This window comes from Tachyglossus aculeatus, chromosome 3 (genome assembly GCF_015852505.1).
Source record: "Tachyglossus aculeatus isolate mTacAcu1 chromosome 3, mTacAcu1.pri, whole genome shotgun sequence".
In the NCBI taxonomy this organism is placed as follows: domain Eukaryota; kingdom Metazoa; phylum Chordata; class Mammalia; order Monotremata; family Tachyglossidae; genus Tachyglossus; species Tachyglossus aculeatus.
In genome coordinates, this window is record NC_052068.1 from 40,092,413 (window position 1) to 40,112,853 (window position 20,441).

A 20,441-nucleotide genomic window follows, 5' to 3' on the forward strand; every position below is an offset into this window, starting at 1 on the left:
GTTTGGACTCATAGCCAAGTACTGGTGAGCAAAGGAGACATTTTGTAGTATCAGTTAAAATATTGAGTCTGTCTACCATTTCTAAGGTAAACTGGCTAGTATTCATTCCAAGGAGTGCGTTTTTTCTCCTTTGATATGGCTTGTTTAATATCTGAGGCAGTGGTATTTTTTGGAGATGATAATGAATGGTAATATGGTAATGTATAAGTTTGTATATATGATATATATATATATAAGGAGGAAGCCTTGAAAGTCCGGGGACATTCTGTCTTATGGATATGTTCAGTGTCACAATGCCAAATAACACAAAAGGCCATTTGTGGTCATTGGTAGAAGGGGTATTTTGAGAGAAGGATTTGGCTTTCAGATGCTTTGCTTTAGTTCTATGAAGGCAGTAGAATAAACGGCAACCAAATGACTCCGATCTGGGCAAATGTTTTAATTGCCTGTGTATCCATCATCAATAAAAGAAGAAATCAGACTCAATATTTAATTAAATGGTATTTTGTGGAGTTTGTGTGTGTGTGTGTGTGTGTGTGTAGTCACTCATTAGCCTTCACATTTATACATAATGCACTTGTTCCCCTGGAGATTGCCATACCATTTATAGAAGGAAACCTAGATGTAGATACACACAAAGTACAATGGACACTTTAGCAAAATACAGTGGTACTACTCAAACATTTTAATGGCTTTATCAAACCTCCCAGGTGGCCAACCCAGCGAGGCTAATGAGTCTTTGGGATCTACACTGGATTTTCCTGGCTATTTTGTTGCCAATGGACTGCGGTTCCCAAGTAAATGATCCTTTGGTCGAGGATTTTCTCTGGATCATTCATTTGTTCATTCAGTCATATTTATCCTGCAGACTGGCAGAACGCTGATCTCTCACTGGTCTTTTTAGTGTGTCAAAAAACCCACGTTGTGCACTGGAAGTAGACAATAATAATAACAATAATAATGATAATAATTGTGGTATTTAAGTGCTTATTATTATGCCATGCGCTGTACTAAGTGATGGAGTGGATGCAAGCAAATCAGATTGGACACATTCCCTGTCCCACATGGGGCTTACAGTCCCCATTTTACAGATGAGGTAACAGGCACAGAGAAGTGAAATCACTTGTCCAAGATCACACAGCAGACAAGTGCAGAGCCGGAATTAGAACCCAAGTCCTTCTGACTCCCAGGCCCATGGTCTATCAATCAATCAATCATATTTATTGAGCACTTTAGAGTACTGTACTAAACGCTTAAGAGAGTACGATATAATAGAGTTGGTAGAAAAGTTCCCTGTCAAAAATGAGCGGACAGTCTAGAGGGTGAGACACACATTAATGTAAAGGAAAAAAGTGTGGACATATACATAAGTGCTGTAGGGCTGAGGGAGAGATAAAGGGAGCAAATCCAAGTGCAAGGGCATTGCAGAAGAGAATTGGAGAAGAGGAAATAAAGGCTTAGTTAGGGATGGCCTCTTGAAGGAGATGTGTTTTTAATAATGCTTTGAAAGTGGGGAGAGTTATATTGTCCGTTGGATATGAAGAGGGAGGCTGTTCCAGGCCAGAGTCAGGACATAAGTGAGAGTTCAGCAGTGAGATAGATAAGACTGAGGTGCAGTGAGTAGGTTGGCATTAGAGGAGCCCTCTGTATAGGCTGGGTTGTAATTGGAAATCAGGGAGGTTAGGTAGTAGGACAAGGTGATTGAGTGATTTAAAGCCAATGGTAAGAAGTTTGTTTGTCATATTCAAAACCAAAGCCCTGGCACTAGACATGTCCACTACATGTCCAACCCTGACTTCTCTCCTGCCCTGCAATCTCACATTTCCTCCTGCCTTCAAGGCATATCTACTTGAATGTCCTGCCCACACCTCAAAATGAACATGTCCATACTTAAACTCTTTATCTTCCCACCCAAACCCTGTCCTCCCTCTGTCTTTACCATAACTATAGACAACACCCCTATTTGCCCTATCTCACAAGCCTGTAATCTTGGGGTTGTTCTCGTCTCATCTTTTTCATTCCAATTCACCAATCAATCAGTCACATTTATTGGGTCCTTACTATGTACAGAGCACTGTACTACATGTTTGAGAGAGTATAATACAACAGAATTAGCAGGCATGTTTCCTGCCCATTGCAAGCTTATAGTCCAGAGGGGAAGACAGAGAGTGATATGAATAAATTCAATCTGTCATCAAATCCTGTTGGTTCTTCCTTCACAACAATGCTAAAATCCACCCTTTCCTCTCCATCCAAACTGCTTCCATGCTGATCCAAACATTTATCCTACCCTGCCTTGATTACTGCATGAGTCTCCTCACTGGCTTCCCAGCCTCCTGTCTTTCCCCACTTCAATCCATACTTCACTCTGTTAATGGATCATTTTTCTACAAAAATGTTCAGTCCATGTTTCCCTATTCACCAAGAACCTCCATCTCTGCATCAAACATCTCCTCCAAGTGGAAGAGGTCACATCTCCTCCAAGAGGCCTTCTCTGATTAAGCCCTCTTTTCCTCAGCTTGCTTTCTCTTCCATGTTGACTGTGCACTTGGACCTGTTACCTTTGTACATTGATATTTGCTTCACCTACAACCCTGCAGCACTTATGTACATATTTTTAAATTATATATTATTAATTACCTATTTAATACCTAGTATACTGCTCTGCACGTAGTAAGTGCTCAATAAAGAGCATTGATTGATTGATTTGATTGACTGACAAAACCTATCCATCTGTATTTTAGGATTAATATGCTAGACTGAAGTCTGTCCCCTAGATTCCCTTTCTGGATTACTATTTAAATTTGGTGTGGTAACCTGCAACACCAGGCACGGATAAAATACATTTCTGGTACTTGAAAGGATTAGGGCTTTGGGTCAATCCATATAGACATGGTTCATGCCTTATCTTGTCGGGATTTCAGGAGCAATCAATCAGTCAATCAATGGTATTTATTGAGCACTTATTACATGCAGAACACTGCATTAAGGTCTTGGGAGAGGACAATACAACAGAGTTAACAGACATGTTACCTGCCCACAACAAGTTTACAATCTAGAGTAACCTAGCATCTGATCAGCAGATAACATATCAAAGAGCAGTCGAGTTTAGGTTCCAGTCCTTTTGAATTCAGGGTCCGTAGTCACTATGTGAACATATGATCACTTAACCCACAGCATACACTGAGGCTCTAGCAAATACAAATCAATCAATCAATCAATCGTATTTATTGAGCACTTACTGTGTGCAGAGCACTGTACTAAGCACTTGGGAAGTACAAGTTGGCAACATATAGAGATGGTCTTTACCCAACAGTGGGCTCACAGTCTAGAAGGGGGAGACAGAGAACAAAACAAAACGTATTAACAAAATAAAATTAACAGAATAGATATGTACAAGTAAAATAAATAGAGTAATAAATACGAACAAACATATATACAATATGAACAAACATATATACAATACGAACAAACGTATACAAATACCAAAAGAAACTGTCCATTTGTCTTTACCTTGAAGGATTGACATTATATTAGGATTGACATTTATCTTAGGCTAAGGAAAGAAATCAATGTTTTTCCATTTATTCCACTATCCTTTAAGCAAGTGGGTTTTACTGGAGTGACCTGACCTATTTAAAGCAGTCCCACTGAGTAGAGCTTGTTCACTCAGCCATAGTAAGAATATGATGAGTAGCAGTGATCTAGCATAAATAGGCCAGGACTTGTGAACCTGTGAGCAGGGACAATAAACACGAGTTTTAAAGCTTGTAGGCTTGGATGAGAAGCAGTGAGGCTCAGTGGAAAGAGCACGGGCTTGGGAGTCAGAGGTCATGAGTTCTAATTCCGGCTCCGCCACTTGTCAGCTGTGTGACTTTGGGAAAGTCACTTCACTTCTCTGGGCCTCATTTACCTCATCTGTAAAACGGGGATTAAGACTGTGAGCCCTATCCCCCAAGCGTTTAGGACAGTATTTGGCACATAGTAAGTGCTTAACAAATGCCATTCTTAATTACTTAATTAATGGCCTTGGAAGAGAGAAATTGCTCGACATTCTATACAGATGTGACTTGGCTTGAAGACAGCATCTGAGTGAGCTGCTAACAGGCCGTGTCTTCAGATTCACAATGGTGTCACCAAGCGTTCTCACCACTTAAAATTAATAGTTCAGGCTTTCTGCTGTAAAGGTTGAAACTCTCCACCCATAGTTTTGGAAACAAGTGGTCGTAAATTCCTTTTAGGTTGTAATCTAGACTGTAAACTCATTGTGGGCAGGGACTGTGTCTGTTTATATTGTTATATTGAACTCTCCCAAATACTTAGTACAGTGCTCTGCACATAGTAAGTGCTCACTTGATTGACTGATTAATCTCTGCAAGGGCAGGAAACACTTTTCACTTGGCCAAGCTCCTCTAAAGTGTTCTGTATTCAGTGGACCTCAGCAGATGTTATTGATGATTTATGGTGATTCAATTTCTGGTTAGAAGGCATTACTATTTTTCTCATGGTGTTTTTAAGCAACTACTCTGTGCCACACACTGTATTAAGAGCTGGGGTATATATAATAGTGTCGGGGAAGACATAACACAATCAGGTAGGAAATATCCTTGTCCCATATGGAGCTCACAGTCTAAGATGGGGAGAAAACAGACATTTCATCCCCATTTTACAGATGAGGAAACTGAGGCACAGAGAAGTTAAGTGAATTGCTCAAGTCACACATCAGGGAAGTGGTGGAACTAGGATTAGAGCCCAGGTCTTTTCATTCCCAGATCTGGGATCTTTCCACTAAACCACACTGCTTGCCTTTAACTCAGTATTTTCCAGGGTCCCAAATTATGTCCTTGGGTATAGAATCAATAACTTTCTTTTTTAACCTCTTATTTTCTCTATTGTAGTTCTGACTACCAAAATCATTTCATGGATCTATAAAACCTGAAGCCTGATTAGAGGGTAATTTTGCTGTCTGCCCTGTTTCTTCAGTATGTGCTCAAGAAAAAAGTAGCCAAACCAACACAATAGCTCAGTGTTTTCCCAGAGACCCATATCAATCGATTTTGTGCTGATTTCTTCTCTGATACTCTATAATTATAGGAAAAAAACCCAGTTAATTTTGTTTTCATCTTGTTGGCCCTGTTCTCTGTCATAATTACATGTCTGCAAATGTTCAGAAGGAATCAGATCTGTGTGAGGGACTTACTTGAATAACAATATCAAGGAATACGCATATTTTTAATCTTTGTGGATTTCCTAATATTTTGCTTTTGCAAATATTACAGAACAACAGCATTAAATTCCAACATGTCATTCTCATTCACAATTCTTCAACTTTGTGAGCAGATAATCTGTGCTGGTTTGAGCAATATTATTATTGTTATTAAGTGCCATCTATTCATTTCTGATTCACAGCGACTCCATGGATAACATTTCTCCAGAACATCCTGTCCTCTGCCAACCTTTCTAACAGTTCCCCATTATCGTTGTTATGGTCTCTATCCATATAGCTGCTGGTCTGTCTCTTCCTCATTTTTCCTGGACTTTACATGGCCTTTGAGCAATATACTGAGTCCTATTTTTTTTTAAGAGGGTTGTTTCTATGCTTGCATAGGTACATATTGTCTTGCTCAGCTCCATAGAAAGGTTCAGAAAGGAGAAACATATTTTCCCCATGATGGGTTTTTAATTATGTTTATGATGAATATCCTGTTCAACTCAAGAGATAAGCATTACGCTACAAAACCTTTCTATTTTTGAGCCCTAGCTGAATAATGAATTTGCCCATGGGTTTACACATTCCCTCTAGACTGTAAACTTGTTGTGACCAAGGAACGTGTCTACTAATTCTGCTGTGTTGCATTGTCCCAAGCACTTAGTACAGTGCTCTGCACACAGCAAGTGCTCAATAAATGACATTGATTGATTTACCGTTAGACAGAAAGCTTGAGACCTATGTAATTAATGGATGGTTCAAATCTAGTTTCTTCCACCGATGAGTCCTAAAAAGCAAAACAAATCCTTTTCCTTTCCATCCTACGCTCAAGCAACAAAAAAATGGTAAGTTACAGGATCCTCCACTATAATGCTATTCACTTAATGCCATTAGATTTTAATGCTGACATTTCCCAGACCATTTTCTCACTTCTAGGTAACACTGATTTTACTAGGTTGTTTACTTGGCTTGAACATCTCACCATTTCACAACTTGTTTCATTCAGTGTTTCATCAGCCTTTTGAAATATTAATTTGAATAGAAATATCAAAAGCCCATTTCAATAGCTGTTCGCTTTCCTTTGAGCATTAAATTAAATATTTATTGTGCAAGCTCAAAGGTATATTTTTTTTCTGAATAAACTGTGAAAGATAATACCTTGAAAATTAACTATTTAAATATATAGTCTTAAAAATCTAATAAAAATGTTATATTGGTAATTTCTATTTGATTCTGGAACTACATGTATCCCTGCTTATTACTATATCCATATATTATTTGAACTTTTTTTAATCTTGAGGACACATTAATGCACTTTACATCATTTCCCATGGGAAATTATTCTGTTTAGTACTCTTTCATCTAAGAGTCTATTTTCATGGAACCAATTAAGAGTACTAACCTGAGGTCTCATACTGAATTTTCTGTCTCACATGTCGATTCATATTGAAACAGGCTGTATATTATGATGATGATACTGTGGGGTTTTTCCCACAATCCCACAGTTCAAATTCCCACAGGGGAATGGGATTTCACTGTGTTTTTGCAGGGTTTTTTTCTTTAATGGAACTTAAATGCTTGCTATATGCCAGGCATTCCACTAAGCGCTGGGGAAGATAAAAATCAATCATGATGGACCGAGTTTTGCCCCACGTGAGGCTCACAGTCTTAGTAAGAGGGTTGAGGTAACTAAGGCATATTGGACAGAGGACAGAACAGAATGGCATTTGTTAAGTAATTACTATGTGCCAAGCACTGTTCTAAGAACTGGGGGGATACAAGGTGATCAGGTCATCCCACGTGGGACTCACAGTCTCAATCCCCATTTTACAGATGAGGTAACTGAGGCACAGAGAAGTTAAGTGACTTGCCCAAAGTCACACAGCTGACAAGTGGTGGAGTGGGATTAAAACCCACAACCTCTGACTCCCAAGCCCGGGGCTCTTTCCACTAAGCCACGCTGCTTCTCAATAGATACTCATGTAGGGGTTTGTTCTGGAACTGAATCTAGAAAATTTCATGTATATTTATAGGAAATCACACTTATGACACAGCCATTCACAATACAACCATGTTGTCACCGCTGTATCATGACTTTTTTGTACATGAGTTCCCTGCCCTTAAGGATTTTACAATCTAATTGGGAATAATGATGGTAGTTAAGTGCTTTCTATGTGCCGAGCACTGTTCTATGCGCTGGGTAGATACAAGGTCATCAGGTTGTCCCTTGTGGGACTCACAATTTTAATCCCCATTTTACAGATGAGGTAACTGAGGCACAGAGAAGTTAAGTGACTTGCCCAAAGTCACAGAGCTGACAGGTGGCAGAGCTGGGATTAGAACCCATGACCTCTGACTCCCAAGCCCGTGCTCTTTCCAAAGGGAAAAAAGAATGCCAGGTATACAATAGGCAAAAGAAAAATGTAAAAGCTAGATTTAAATGATAACAAACCAAAATAAGGTGATTAACCAAAATAACAGATATAATATGTGAATTGTAAAATGAATGATGAGGTCACATGTCCAGGATTACACTATTGTTCTGCCACTTGATGTTGACTGTAACTCATAATAATGCCGGTGAAACTGCTCAAATAGCTGGGTGGCATTTCTGTGGTAGGTTCGGTTCCATGATGGATTGGCGAATTTTGCATTACAGCGAGTTCATCGGGCAAAATCCTTCAAGTTGATCTGATAAACTAGTGGTCTTTAGGATCTCCTCATTGGTTGTCTCCATAATTTAAATTACTACATCATCCAATCTTCTGAATGGGGAAGAGGAAGTCAGGGCTGTCTGTGAAGCTCAGAAGTGACCCAGCCAAACTGTGGGTGTGTGTGGATCAGGGGGTGCAGTCTCTTAATTCTGAATTCTGAATTTCCATTTTGGTCCTTGTCAGACTTGGCTTGTAGGTCACAATGTTGGAAACCGAGCCAAGCCAATGACCGTAATAGTGAATTCTGAATGGTGATGTTGCATAGATAGCTTGGAACTGTTTGAACAGCTCCTGTCCTTTGCCCAGAATCTCTCTGAAGCCCCTGCTCAATACTGTGGCTTGGGTTTATCTGCTTGATATTTCTGGAGTCGAAGTGGGAGGTCATAGCTGGGACATTTGCTACTTCTCATCTTCCTCCTTCTTCCCGTTGCTTTTCTCTTATGTCTGTGACACATTTTTTGGTGCATGTGTTTTCCACAACAGGATGCCCTCCCACTTGTCCTCCTTCTGAACATTTTGTTCTGTCCTCTTCCCCCTTCACTTTGCTTCCCAAATCATTTTTCTAAAGCATTGTTTTGCACCACTACTCACTTCCAAAGGTTGTCCATCTCACTCCATATCCAGTATAAACACCTGACCCTTGCCCTTTGGGCATTCAATCAGTTCTCTTCTCCCTAGTTATCCTTATTCCTCTTCCACTACAACTCAACCTACATTCTCCGCTTTTCTAATGCCAACCTAATCTCTGTGCCTCATTCTTGCCTGTCTCTCTGTTGATCTCTTGCTTATATCCTCCTTCCTACCTGGAGCTCCCTCTCTCTTTATATTAGGCAGACCACTAATATCCCCATCTTCAAAGCCCTTCTAAAATCACATCTCTTTCCCTGACTATTCTCTAATCTCCCCTCCACTGTGTCATTTATGCACTTGAGTACTCACTCCTTTGCCATTGTATTCTGTTGCTTCCTCCATCTGTAATTTATTTTATTATGCTTGTATTCCCTGCTACATTATAAGATCCTTGAGGGCAGGGATCATGTGTGCTAACTACTATATTCTCCCAAATGCTTAATGCAGTATTTTGTGCAATAATAAGTGCTCAGTAAATACTGTCAATTTATGTTGTCTAAAACACCTTCTTAGGATCAAGCTAGCACTTAGAATCAAGCTGGCACTTCAAAAATCTTTTGAAAAAATCCAAATAAATAGAATTATAGATATATACACATCTAGAACAAGTAAATGGGCATCAATACAAACAAAGAGAATTATAGATATATACATATTACACAAGTGCTGTAGGGTGGGGAGAGGTGGGTAGAGCAAAGGAAGCAAATTGGGGCAATGTGGAAGGGAGGAGGAGCTGAGGAAAAGGGGGGCTTAGTCTAGGAAGACTTTTTGGAGGAAGTGAGCCTTCAGCAGGGCTTTGAAGGTGGGGAATGTGATTGTTTGGCAGATTTGAGGAGGGAGGGCAGTCCAGGCCAGAGGTAGGATGTGGGGTGGGGGGTCGATGGCAGGACAGGTGAGAACAAGGCACAGTGAGAAGGTTAGCATCAGGGGAGTGGAATGTGTAGGCTGGGATGTAGAAGGAGAGAGAGGAGGTAAGGTAAAAAGGGGCAAGGTGCTGGAGAGCTTTGAAACCAATAGTGCGGAGTGTTTTTTTTTTGATATGGAGGTTGAGAAAAACACTGGAGGTTTTTGAGGAGGGGGGTGACATGCCCATGACGTTTCCATAGAAAGATAATCCGAGTAGCAGAGTGAAGTGTGGACTAAAGTGGGGAGAGACCGGAGGTTAGGAGGTCAGAAAGGTGGCTGGTACAATAATTCGGTTGAAATAGGAAGAGTGACTATACTAATGTGGTAGCAGTTTGGATGGAGAGGAAAGTGCGGATCTTGGCGATGTTGTGAAGGTGAGACTGGAAGGCTTTGGTGGCAGATTGGATATGTAGAGTGAATGAAAGAGCAGAGTCAAGGATGACACCAAGGTTGCGGGCATGTGAGACTGGAAGGATGGTTGTACTGTCCACAGCAGCAGGAAAGTTAGGGAGAGGACAAGGTTTGGGAGGGAAGATAAGGAGCTCTGTTAAGGAGATCTGATAAAGAGCTAGAACTACTGTTTCATTCTTCCAAATACCTTGTTGGAAACAAAAGTGGTTTCCATGGAGATAGTTTTGCATTGGCTATTGCATATCTGGGATTAGCAAAGATTTATGGTTCATGCCCTTCAGAAGCATATATGTGTGGCAAACATACAAAATGGGCTCTCTGCCACAAAAACCCAATCAAAAATGAAAATATTTGTGACTGTTTATTTTTTTTAATCCATAAAGATCTACATCTTTTACTTTATTGAGTGAATGAAGTTTATGGAGAAAGTGAAATACACCTGAAATTGCTCTTTGACACCATCCATAGATAGTTCACCCTGAAGAGACTAGACTTTGACCTGCTTGTCACACTCTGCATCAAGGAAAAACTCCTCACCATTGGCTTTTAGCACATCAATCATCTCTCCCCATCGTACCTATTCTCACTCCCACTACAATCCAGCCCACACTAACCTTTAATAATAATAATAATGATGGCATTTATTAAGTGCTTACTATGTGCAAAGCACTGTTCTATGTGCTGGGGAGGCTACAAGGTGATCAGGTTGTCCCACGTGGGGCTCACAGTCTTAATCCCCATTTTACAGATGAGGTAACTGAGACCCAGAGAAGTGAAGTGACTTGCCAAAAGTCACACAGCTGACAAGTGGTGGAGCTGGGTTTTGAACCCATGACCTCTGACTCCATAGTCTGTGTTCTTTCCACTGAGCCACGCTGCTTCTCTTAACACCAACCTACTCACTGTGTCTTGATCTTGTCTCTTGTTAGAGAAGCAGCATAGCTCAGTTGAAAGAGCAAGGGCTTGGGAGTCAGAGGTCATGGATTCTAATCCTGGCTCCACCACATGTCTGCTGTGTGACCTTGGGCAAGTCACTTAACTTCTCAGAGCCTCAGTTACCTCATCTGTAAAATGGGGATTAAGACTGTGAGCCTCACGTGGGACAACCTGATCACCTTGTATCCCCCCAGCGCTTAGAACAGTGCTTTGCATATAGTAAACACTTAACAAATGCCATTATTATTATTATTATTATTATTATTGTCTCTCTTGCTCAATCTATTAATTGCCCATGCACTGAACACAATACACTGCACAGCATAAAGCACTCAACAAATGCAATTGATTGATTATATTACTGGCTGTAGGTCACCCTGCTGCCTCATAATTGGAAGAAGCAGGTCTAGGGCAGTCAATCAATCAGGGTCATTTATTGAGTGTTTGCTGTGTGTAGAGCACTGTACTAAGCACGTAGGAAAGTACAACATAAAAGAATTGGTAGACACATTCCAGCTATCAAATCCCTACAATTCCTCCTTCAGCTCTGGGGAACCATATCTTAGTGGATCATCAAGTATATGACAGTTGTCCAATTTTGTTTTGAGGCATTTTAAGGAAAAACTTAGGAGAGTGAGAATTTGTTATAAAAGCAATAGTTTTTCCTTTTAGAGTAGACCAGTTGAATGCCTGGAAATGAACTTAACTGTCTGCTTTTAAAGAAACCCTAAGAAAATCATGGGGCTAGATTTTTCCCTTAGCAGTGGATTTTGTTAGTTTATCTTACACCCATATCCCCTTAAAATTATTTTTTAGCTGACATAAAAAAGTCTGCAAAAACAATGAGTGTTTTAAAGTAGCATTTTGTCCTTCAGGGGAAATTGTTTCTTTGAAACCATTTTGATTGCATCTTGTTTTTCTGAATTTTAGTTACTCAAGGCTACAAATTCAGAATGAAATGAAAGGAAGTTTTTGCCAAGGTATGTTTTATGGCAGAACACTGACTGGATCTGGCTAAAATTTATGTATAGTTAATATCTGTACTTTTTATAGCCCTAAACACTTGTGTTAGAAATTTTTACTTCAAACTACCACCATTCCAAGAGGGATGGCTGCCAGGAATGCTAAATTTAGCTCCTGGAACTAAAGAGACTTCTGGCGCCAAAGTCTCTTAAAGATCTCAGAATTCTGCAACTGACAATATTTTCCTAGAAGGGAAATGGAAGAAACGGGTCAGTGTCTAAACCCCTGTGATACTATGCAGATATGGTCTGGTAAAAGCGTTGTCAAATAAATATGCTCCCCCATACTCTGTAATGTATCAGTGACCTTGTAAATAACCTCTATGATGTATCTATATATAGCTATAGATATACATACAACTGTCCTTATTTTTATGGGATTTATTGAGCACTTCTCAGATGCCAAAGCACAATCCTAAATGCTAGGGAAAATATAAGACAATTGGATCATAAACAGTGCCTGTCTCACAAAGGACTCATAATCTAAGAGGTAAAGAGAGGAGGCATCTTATCCCCATTTTACAGATGTGAAACTAGTCCCAGAAAGATTAGTCTACTAGTCCAAGGTCACACAGGAGCCAGTTGCAGCAGTAAGATTTAAACCCAGATCTCCTGACACCCATTTCTGTTCTCTTCCCACTGAAATATCCTGTTCCTTAAACAGAACTGATTTTGTGTGTGTGTGTGTGTGTGTGTGTGTAGGGAAGCGGGTAGCCTATCATCATTAAGACATGCAGGATAATTTATTATTCAGTTTTGGGGATGGTTTGCACTGAGCTATTCACACTCCTTCAGTCTTTTTTTGCCCCACAGCCAACACTTTGAGACAGGTGACTGAAATCAAGAAGTCTGAGGCCATGGACTAAAATATATCTGTGTACTCTCTGTAGCAACAGACACTGCTAACCCCTCATTAACCACCAAAGAGCAAATGCCGGGTGTCCTAGAGATGAAATATTCTATAGAGAATGATCATAGTTTTACACATGTTTTGCATCACTTGAGATAAAACTAAAATCTCATAGAAACCCAAGATCAATTTATCATGAAATCCAACTCTCTAGACCATTGGCATGAATGAAAGGAAGAAAGAAGCCCTAACCTTTGCGAAAGTTCAGGAGGTTCAACAGTTTAGCATGTTGCTGACCAAGGGGATTGGAGAAGTTTGACTTTTCAAACAATTAGATTTTGCATAACTCAGGGGAGGAGGCATGAGTTACAGCTACCAAGCACTAGTAGAGAAGCAGTATGGGCTAATGAAAAGAGCATGGGCCTAGGAGTCTTCTAGACTGTGAGCCCGTTGTTGGGTAGGGATTGTCTCTATCTGCTGCTGAATTTTACTTTCCAAGCACTTAGTACAGTGCTCTGCAATTTGGGTCCTCATGGCCCAGGTGCAGGGAAGAATGATAATGACATGTGTCCTGGCAAACGGGGGTACTGGCTTCATGCCACGAACCCCAGATTTGAGTCTTCCCATTTAGGTCTTCACAGCCCAGGCTCTGGGAAGAGTAATAACAAATATGGGTGCTGGCAAAAGGGGAAGCTGGCTTCATGCCACAAACCGTATATTTGAGTTTTCCCATTTGGGTCTTAATGGACCAGGCTCTGGGAATAATAATAATGACGTGTCCTGCAAAAATGGGGTACTGGCTTCATGACACAAACCCCCAGTTTGAGTTTTCCCATTTGGGTCTTCATGGCCCATGTGCTGGAAACAATAATAAGAATATGGCTGCCAGCAAAAGGAGACTGGCTTCATTCATTCATTCATTCATTCAATCGTATTTATTGAGCACTTACTGTGTGCAGAGCACTGTACTAAGCACTTGGGAAGTACAAGTTGGCAACATATAGAGATGGTCCCTACCCAACAGCGGGCTCACAGTCTAGAAGGGGGAGACAGACAATAAAACAAAACATATTAACAAAATAAATAAAATAAATAGAATAGTAAATATGTACAAGTAAAATAAATAGAGTAATAAATATGTACAAACATATATACAGGTGCTGTGGGGAGGGGAAGGAGGTAGGCCGGGGGGATGGGGAGGGGGAGGAGGGAGAGAGGAAGGAGGGGGCTCAGTCTGGGAAGGCCTCCTGGAGGAGGTGAGCTCTCAGTAGGGCTTTGAAGGGAGGAAGAGAGCTAGCTTGGCGGATGTGTGGAAGGAGGGCATTCCAGGCCAGGGGGGAGGACGTGGGCAGGGGGTCGACGGTGGGACAGGCGAGAATGAGGCACGGTGAGGAGGTTAGCAGCAGAGAAGTGGAGGGTGTGGGCTGGGCTGTAGAAGGAATGAAGGGAGGTGAGGTAGGAGGGGGCGAGGTGATGAACAGCTTTGAAGCCGAGAGTGAGGAGTTTTTGCCTCATGCATAGGTTGATTGGTAGCCACTGGAGATTTTTGAGGAGGGGAGTAACATTCCCAGAGCATTTCTGCACAAAGATGATCCGGGCAGCGGCGTCAAGTATGGATTGAAGTGGGGAGAGACAGGAGGATGGGACATCAGAGAGGAGACTGATGCAGTAATCCAGTCGGGATAGGATGAGAGATTGAACCAGCAGGGTAGTGGTTTGGATGGAGAGGAAAGGGTGGATCTTGATGATGTTGTGGAGGTGAGACCGGCAGGTTTTGGTGACGGATTGGATGCGAGGTGTGAACGAGAGAGTGGAGTCGAGGATGGCACCAAGGTTGCGGGCTTGTGAGACGGGAAGGACGGTAGTGCCGTCAACAGTGATGGGAAAGTCAGGGAGAGGGCAGGGTTTGGGAGGGAAGATAAGGAGTTCAGCCTTGGACATATTGAGTTTTAGATGGCGGGCAGACATCCAGATGGAGATGTCTTGAAGGCATCCAAGTGCCTAAGCCCTGCAGAAAGAAGAGGGAGTAGAGATGCAGCGTGGCTTAGTGGAAAGGCATTGGCTTGGGAATCAGAGGACATGGGTTGTAATTCAGGCTCCACCACTTGTCTGCTCTGTGACCTTGGGCAAGTCACTTAACTTCTCCATGACTCAGTTACCTCATCTGTAAAATGGGGACTAAAAGTGTGAGCCCCACATGGGACAACCTGATTACACTATATGTACTCCAGCGTTTATAACAGTACTTGGCACGTAGTAAGTGCTTCACAGATACCATAATTATTGTTATTATTAGGGGAAATGAGAGCTTAACAGTAAGTAAAACAAATGAATTCACAATTCATGAAGATGAAAGGAAATGACTAATGAATACATCATCTCTGATGTTACATATCTTCTATCTCCCACAAAGACTCTGGAAAGAGTTTTATAAAAACAATCTATATAAAAGCCTAGTCCAGTGCAAGCCATGCCAATATTCCAAGGAACTGCAACATATTTCTTAAAGATAACAGGAAAGACTTTTAAGAGAGAGACAGAAGGACCCAGAAGGCAAAGACTAGGTTGTGGGGCCAGAACCCCTGCATCATCAATAATTGCTTAGTGATTTTGACCTCGTCATTTTCTGAGAAGCAGCGTGGCTCAGTGGAAAGAGCACAGGCTTTGGAGTCAGAGGTCATGGGTTCAAATTCCGACTCCACCACTTGTCAGCTGTGTGACCTTGGGCAAGTCACTTAACTTCTCTATGCCTCATGCCATGAACCCCAGATTTAAGTCTTTCAATTTGGGTTTTCATGGCCGAGGTGCCGGGAAGAACAATGAAAAGATGGATGCTGGCGAAAGTGGGGACTGGCTTCATGCTGCAAACCTCAGATTTGAGTCTTCCCATTTGAGTCTTCATGGCCTGGGCACCAGGAAGAACAGAAAAATGAGTGCTGGCAAAAGAGGGTATGGCTTCATTCCATGCATCCCAGATTTTTTTCTCCTATTGGGTCTTCATGGCCCAGGTACCAGGGGGAGAGAGAAAATGTGGATGCTGGCCAAAGGGTCTTGTCTTCGTGCCATGAACCCCAGATATGAACCTTCCCATCTGGGTCTTCATGGCCTAGGCCCTGGCAACAACAATAAAGGTAGTGGGGACTGGCCTCAGGCTACAAACCCCAGATTTGAGTCTTCCCATTTGGGTCTTCGTGGCCTGTGCACTGGGGAGAATAATCTAAAAACTTAATAATAATAATACTAATAATAATAATGGCATTTGTAAGCACTTACTATGTGCAAAGCACTGTTCTAAGTGCTGGGGGGCATACAAGGTGATCACATTGTCCAGCGTGGGGCTCACAGTCCTAATCTCCATTTTACAGATGAGTTAACTGAGGCTCGGTGAAGTTAAGTGAGTTGCCCAAAGTCACACAGCTGACAAGTGGCCGAGGTGGGATTAGAACCCATGACCTCTGACTCCAAAGTCTGTACTCTTTCCACAGAGCCACGCTGCTTCCAAAAGGGCAGCTGGCTTCATGCCACAAATGCCAGATTTGAGCAATTTCATTTGGGTCTTTCTATGGCCGGCGCACTGAAACGAACAATCAAAATATGCCAGCAAAAGAGAGGTACTGGCTTCATGCTGTGAACCCCAGATTTGACTCCATTATTGGGTCTTCATGGTCCAGGTACCAAGGGGAGAAATACTGACGCTGGCCAAAGCGGGCGTGACTTCATGCCATGAACCCCTGATTTGATTCTTCCCATTTGGGTCTTCAAAGCCTGGGCACTGGGAAAAACAATAAAAATGAATGGTGGCAAAAGAGGGTGTGGCTTCATGAAATGAACCCCAGATTTGACCCCCTTTTGGGTCTTCATGGCCCAGACATTTGAAAGCATGATAATAACATGGGTGCTTGCAAAACAGGGGACTGGCTTCATTCCAGTCGACTTACGAATCAAGCAAAAACTCCTCACTCTCAGCTTCAAGGGTCTCCATCACTTTGCCCACTCCTACCTCACCTCCCTCCTCTCCTTCTCCAGCCCAGCCCGCAACCTCCGCTCCTCTGCCGATAACCTCCTCACTGGGCCTCGTTCTCACTTGTCCCACCATCGAACCCTGGCCCACATCAATCAATCAATCATATTTATTGAGCGCTTACTGTGTGCAGAGCACTGTACTAAGTGCTTGGGAAGTACAAATTGGCAAAATATAGAGACGGTCCCTACCCAACAGTGGGCTCATGTCCTTCCCCTGACCTGGAATTCCCTCCCTCCACACAACCGCCAAGCTAGCTCTCTTCCTCCCATCAAAGCCCTACTGAGAGCTCACCTCTTCCAGGAGGCCTTCCCAGACTGAGCCCCCTTTTTCCTCTCCTCCTCCCCATCCCACCTGCCCTACCTCCTTCCCCTCCCCACAGCATTTGTATACATTTGTACAGATTTATTACTCTATTTTACTTGTACATATTTACTATTCTATTTATTTTGTTAATGATGTGCATATAGCTATAATTCCATTTGTTCTAACGATTTTGACACCTGTCTGTGTGTTTTGTTTTGTTGTCTGTCTCCCCCTTCTAGACTGTGAGCCCATTGTTGCATAGGGACCGTCTCTATATGTTGCCTACTTGTACTTCACAAGCGCTTATTACAGTGCTCTGCACACAGTAAGCGCTCAATAAATACGATTGAATGAATGAATAAATATGATTGAATGAATGAATAAATGAGTCAGACAGCCTTGTTTCTAATCCTGGCTCTGCCATGTACCTGCTCTGTGACCTTGGGCAAATAATTTAAGTTCTTTCTCTGCACCTCAGTTCCCTCATGTGCAAAATAGGGGTTCAGTACCTGTTTTGCTTCCTACTTAGACTGTGAGCCCCAAGTGGGATCTGATTGTCTTGTATTTAGCCCAGTACTTACCACAGTGGTTGGCACACAGTAAATGCTTAACAAATACCACAGTTATCTCCCCATTCTAGACTGTAAACCCATTGTTGGGTAGAGACCGTCTCTATAGGTTGCCGACTTGTCCTTCCCCAGGACTTAGTACAGTGCTCTGCACATAGTAAGTGCTCCATAAATATGATTGAATGAATGAATGAATTAGGTGTGGGAACTCCTTTGTGCTAGCATACTAAAAAAATATGTCCACCATATTAAATATTTTCAATGTTATGAGATGAAATGTGAGCCATATTGACAGTACTTGCCATAGAAGATGATTGGCATACCCTTTCAGAAGCAACAGGTCAGGTGGCATAGGAGAAAAAGATGCTTTCCTCATAAGTTGAGTGCTTTGCTACTTGAAACATTAATGTTCTTTTCCTGACATTGTTCAGGAAAATAGGTACCAATGTTATGTCCCTCTGGAAAAACAGAACAGTTCTATTTAAATAAATGACAGCCATTTCCTCTCCCCCTCGTCCCCTTCCTTCCTCTCCCCCTCGTCACCCTCTCCATCCCCCCATCTTACCTCCTTCCCTTCCCCACAGCACCTGTATATATGTATATATGTTTGTACATATTTATTACTCTATTTATTTATTTTACTTGTACATATCTATTCTATTTATTTTATTTTGTTAGTATGTTTGGTTTTGTTCTCTGTCTCCCCCTTTTAGACTGTGAGACCACTGCTGGGTAGGGACTGTCTCTATATGTTACCAACTTGTACTTCCCAAGCGCTTAGTATAGTGCTCTGTACACAGTAAGTGCTCAATAAATACGATTGATGATGATGATGATGATGATTTCTGAAAAATCTTTTCCTCATGCAAAGCCCAAGTGCATGGTTTCTGTTGAATGATTATGGCCTGTGTGGTCCATATCTAATCAGACACAGCCATTCTTAATCTACTTACTGCAACTAATTTATTTGAACTGATATTATTAAGCAGCCATAGTGCTTTTATTGAAATCAGGATATTGGGACACCATCCCAACCTTGGGCACCTTTCCTTTCTTTTCTTGGTGACTGTGTCAGGGAAAAGAAAGTCCTGGAGGTGAGGCAGGAAGAAGAAAATGAAATATGACACTACGGTCTTTCAGCATTATGAGATGTCTCAGAGCCCCAACAAACCTAAACAGAATATTTTCCTGTGAGTATGTGGAAGTCCAGACACTTAACCTCAGCTAAAGGAGATAGAGCTTGGGGCCTGAATGACGGACCAATCTAGCCAAGATAGGATTGTTCCAATTCCAGGACATTTGTGTTTGTTTTCTTTAATTGCTCAAATCTGACTACAAAAATCTCACCCTCTCTGGGACATGTGGTCAGTCAATTTGTTATCATATTTTGTTCCTCCCAAAAGTCAGGACAGCAATTAAACTTCCAAATACTCATGGTAGGGAGATTTACTTTGAGATTTTTGCTGTCAGGGCTTCCCGTCTGCTCCCTCATTTATCTCCCACCACCACACAAATGTCAAACTATTTCTTACATGACATGAACTTGCTTGTAGTTGGTCCTAGAGGAAACAAAAGATGCAGTTTCGACAGTTTAAATTAACACATTTACCACGCCCAAGTAGAAACAGATCCTACCAAAGAGTTAGGCAAACACTAAACTTTTTGTGCCTTGGTTTTCTTCATCTGTAAAATGGGAGTAGGATCCCTGATCTTCTTGCCTCTTGGCCTGTGAGCTCCCTGTGGGACAGGGTCTGTGCTTGTTATGCCTGTTTTGTATCTGCCATACTGCTTAACACAGTGGTTGGCACATAGTAAGTGATTAATAAATAGCACTAGTATTATCACTATTATTGCTCCTATCAAGAAAAATAAGGGGCAGAGCATATTGAGAGTGAAGTCAGGTAGAGAAGGGATGGTAGGGATGATGAGAGGGAGGGAAGGAAGAAAAGAGAAGGAAACCTGGGAAGTTGAGAACCAGAATGCTGAAATGGGAGATGCTTGGCACAAAGTTCTGAGTTTAAAAAAATTCCTGTGTTAAGGAGCCAGGAACCCATGAGGAGGCACACTGAAGAAGGCCTAAATGAGTTCTACCTCTGTGTCTGTCCTCATTTGCCTCCTGTTCAAACTAATTGAACTAGAAACTTGGGTCTGGCAAGTTGAAGATTTCAAAATAGTCCAGTGGTGTTCTGAAAGATCTGCAAGCTCAGCCTCCAGCAGCAGCAATTTCTAGTGGTTACCAAGGCCCAGAGTTCCTCCCTCCTGCCATAGCAGGGTCAAGATAATGGCCAAAGTTAGGGTGGGACAGCAATGGGTCTAGGAACTTAGTAAGCACTTAGTACAGTGCTCTGCACACACTGCACTCAATAAATACGATTGATTGAATGAGCGAAGGGAGGCTGAACTCTCAGCCTCTCTTTCCCCACTTTTTCCCTTCCTCCCAGAATGGTGGCCCCAACACAAAACCTTGTGAACCATTGAATTCAATGTGGGAATGGAGAGGCTCTGTACTGTAAGGTCCTTGGAGGCGGGGAACTTGTCTATCAACTGTGTTGTATTCTTTCAAGTGCTTTTCACAGTGCTCTGAAGGGGAGGTCATCTTGCTAAATGCATGTGAAGCCTATTCATTTAGCAGAGATGGAACTAAGACTCCTTGCTCACTAATTCCTGGGATTACCTGAGCCCGCTGTTGGGTAGGAACCATCTCTATATGTTGCCAGCTTGTACTTCCCAAGCGCTTAGTACAGTGCTCTGCACACAGTAAGTGCTCAATAAATATGATTGAATGAATGAATGAATGAATGACCTGTGGAATTCTTTTTATAGGCTGGATTTACATTGGTTATCCATTATTCCTCCGGATAGAGGCT

At 41.9% G+C, this 20,441-nt stretch overlaps 1 protein-coding gene and 1 long non-coding RNA gene across 2 annotated transcripts in view; one reads left to right on the forward strand and one right to left on the reverse strand.

Annotated features, from left to right (window-relative positions):
* The window catches only part of PRKG1 (protein kinase cGMP-dependent 1), a 1,213,342-nt gene that overhangs the window by 34,879 nt on the left and 1,158,022 nt on the right, over positions 1-20,441 (forward strand). The window lies entirely within an intron of this gene.
* On the reverse strand, positions 742-19,111 carry LOC119925755. The gene is made up of 3 exons (XR_005449832.1): positions 19,025-19,111; positions 17,898-18,032; positions 742-929 (listed from the first exon to the last, which is right to left on the reverse strand). It is a non-coding gene; the product is annotated as an uncharacterized LOC119925755 (long non-coding RNA).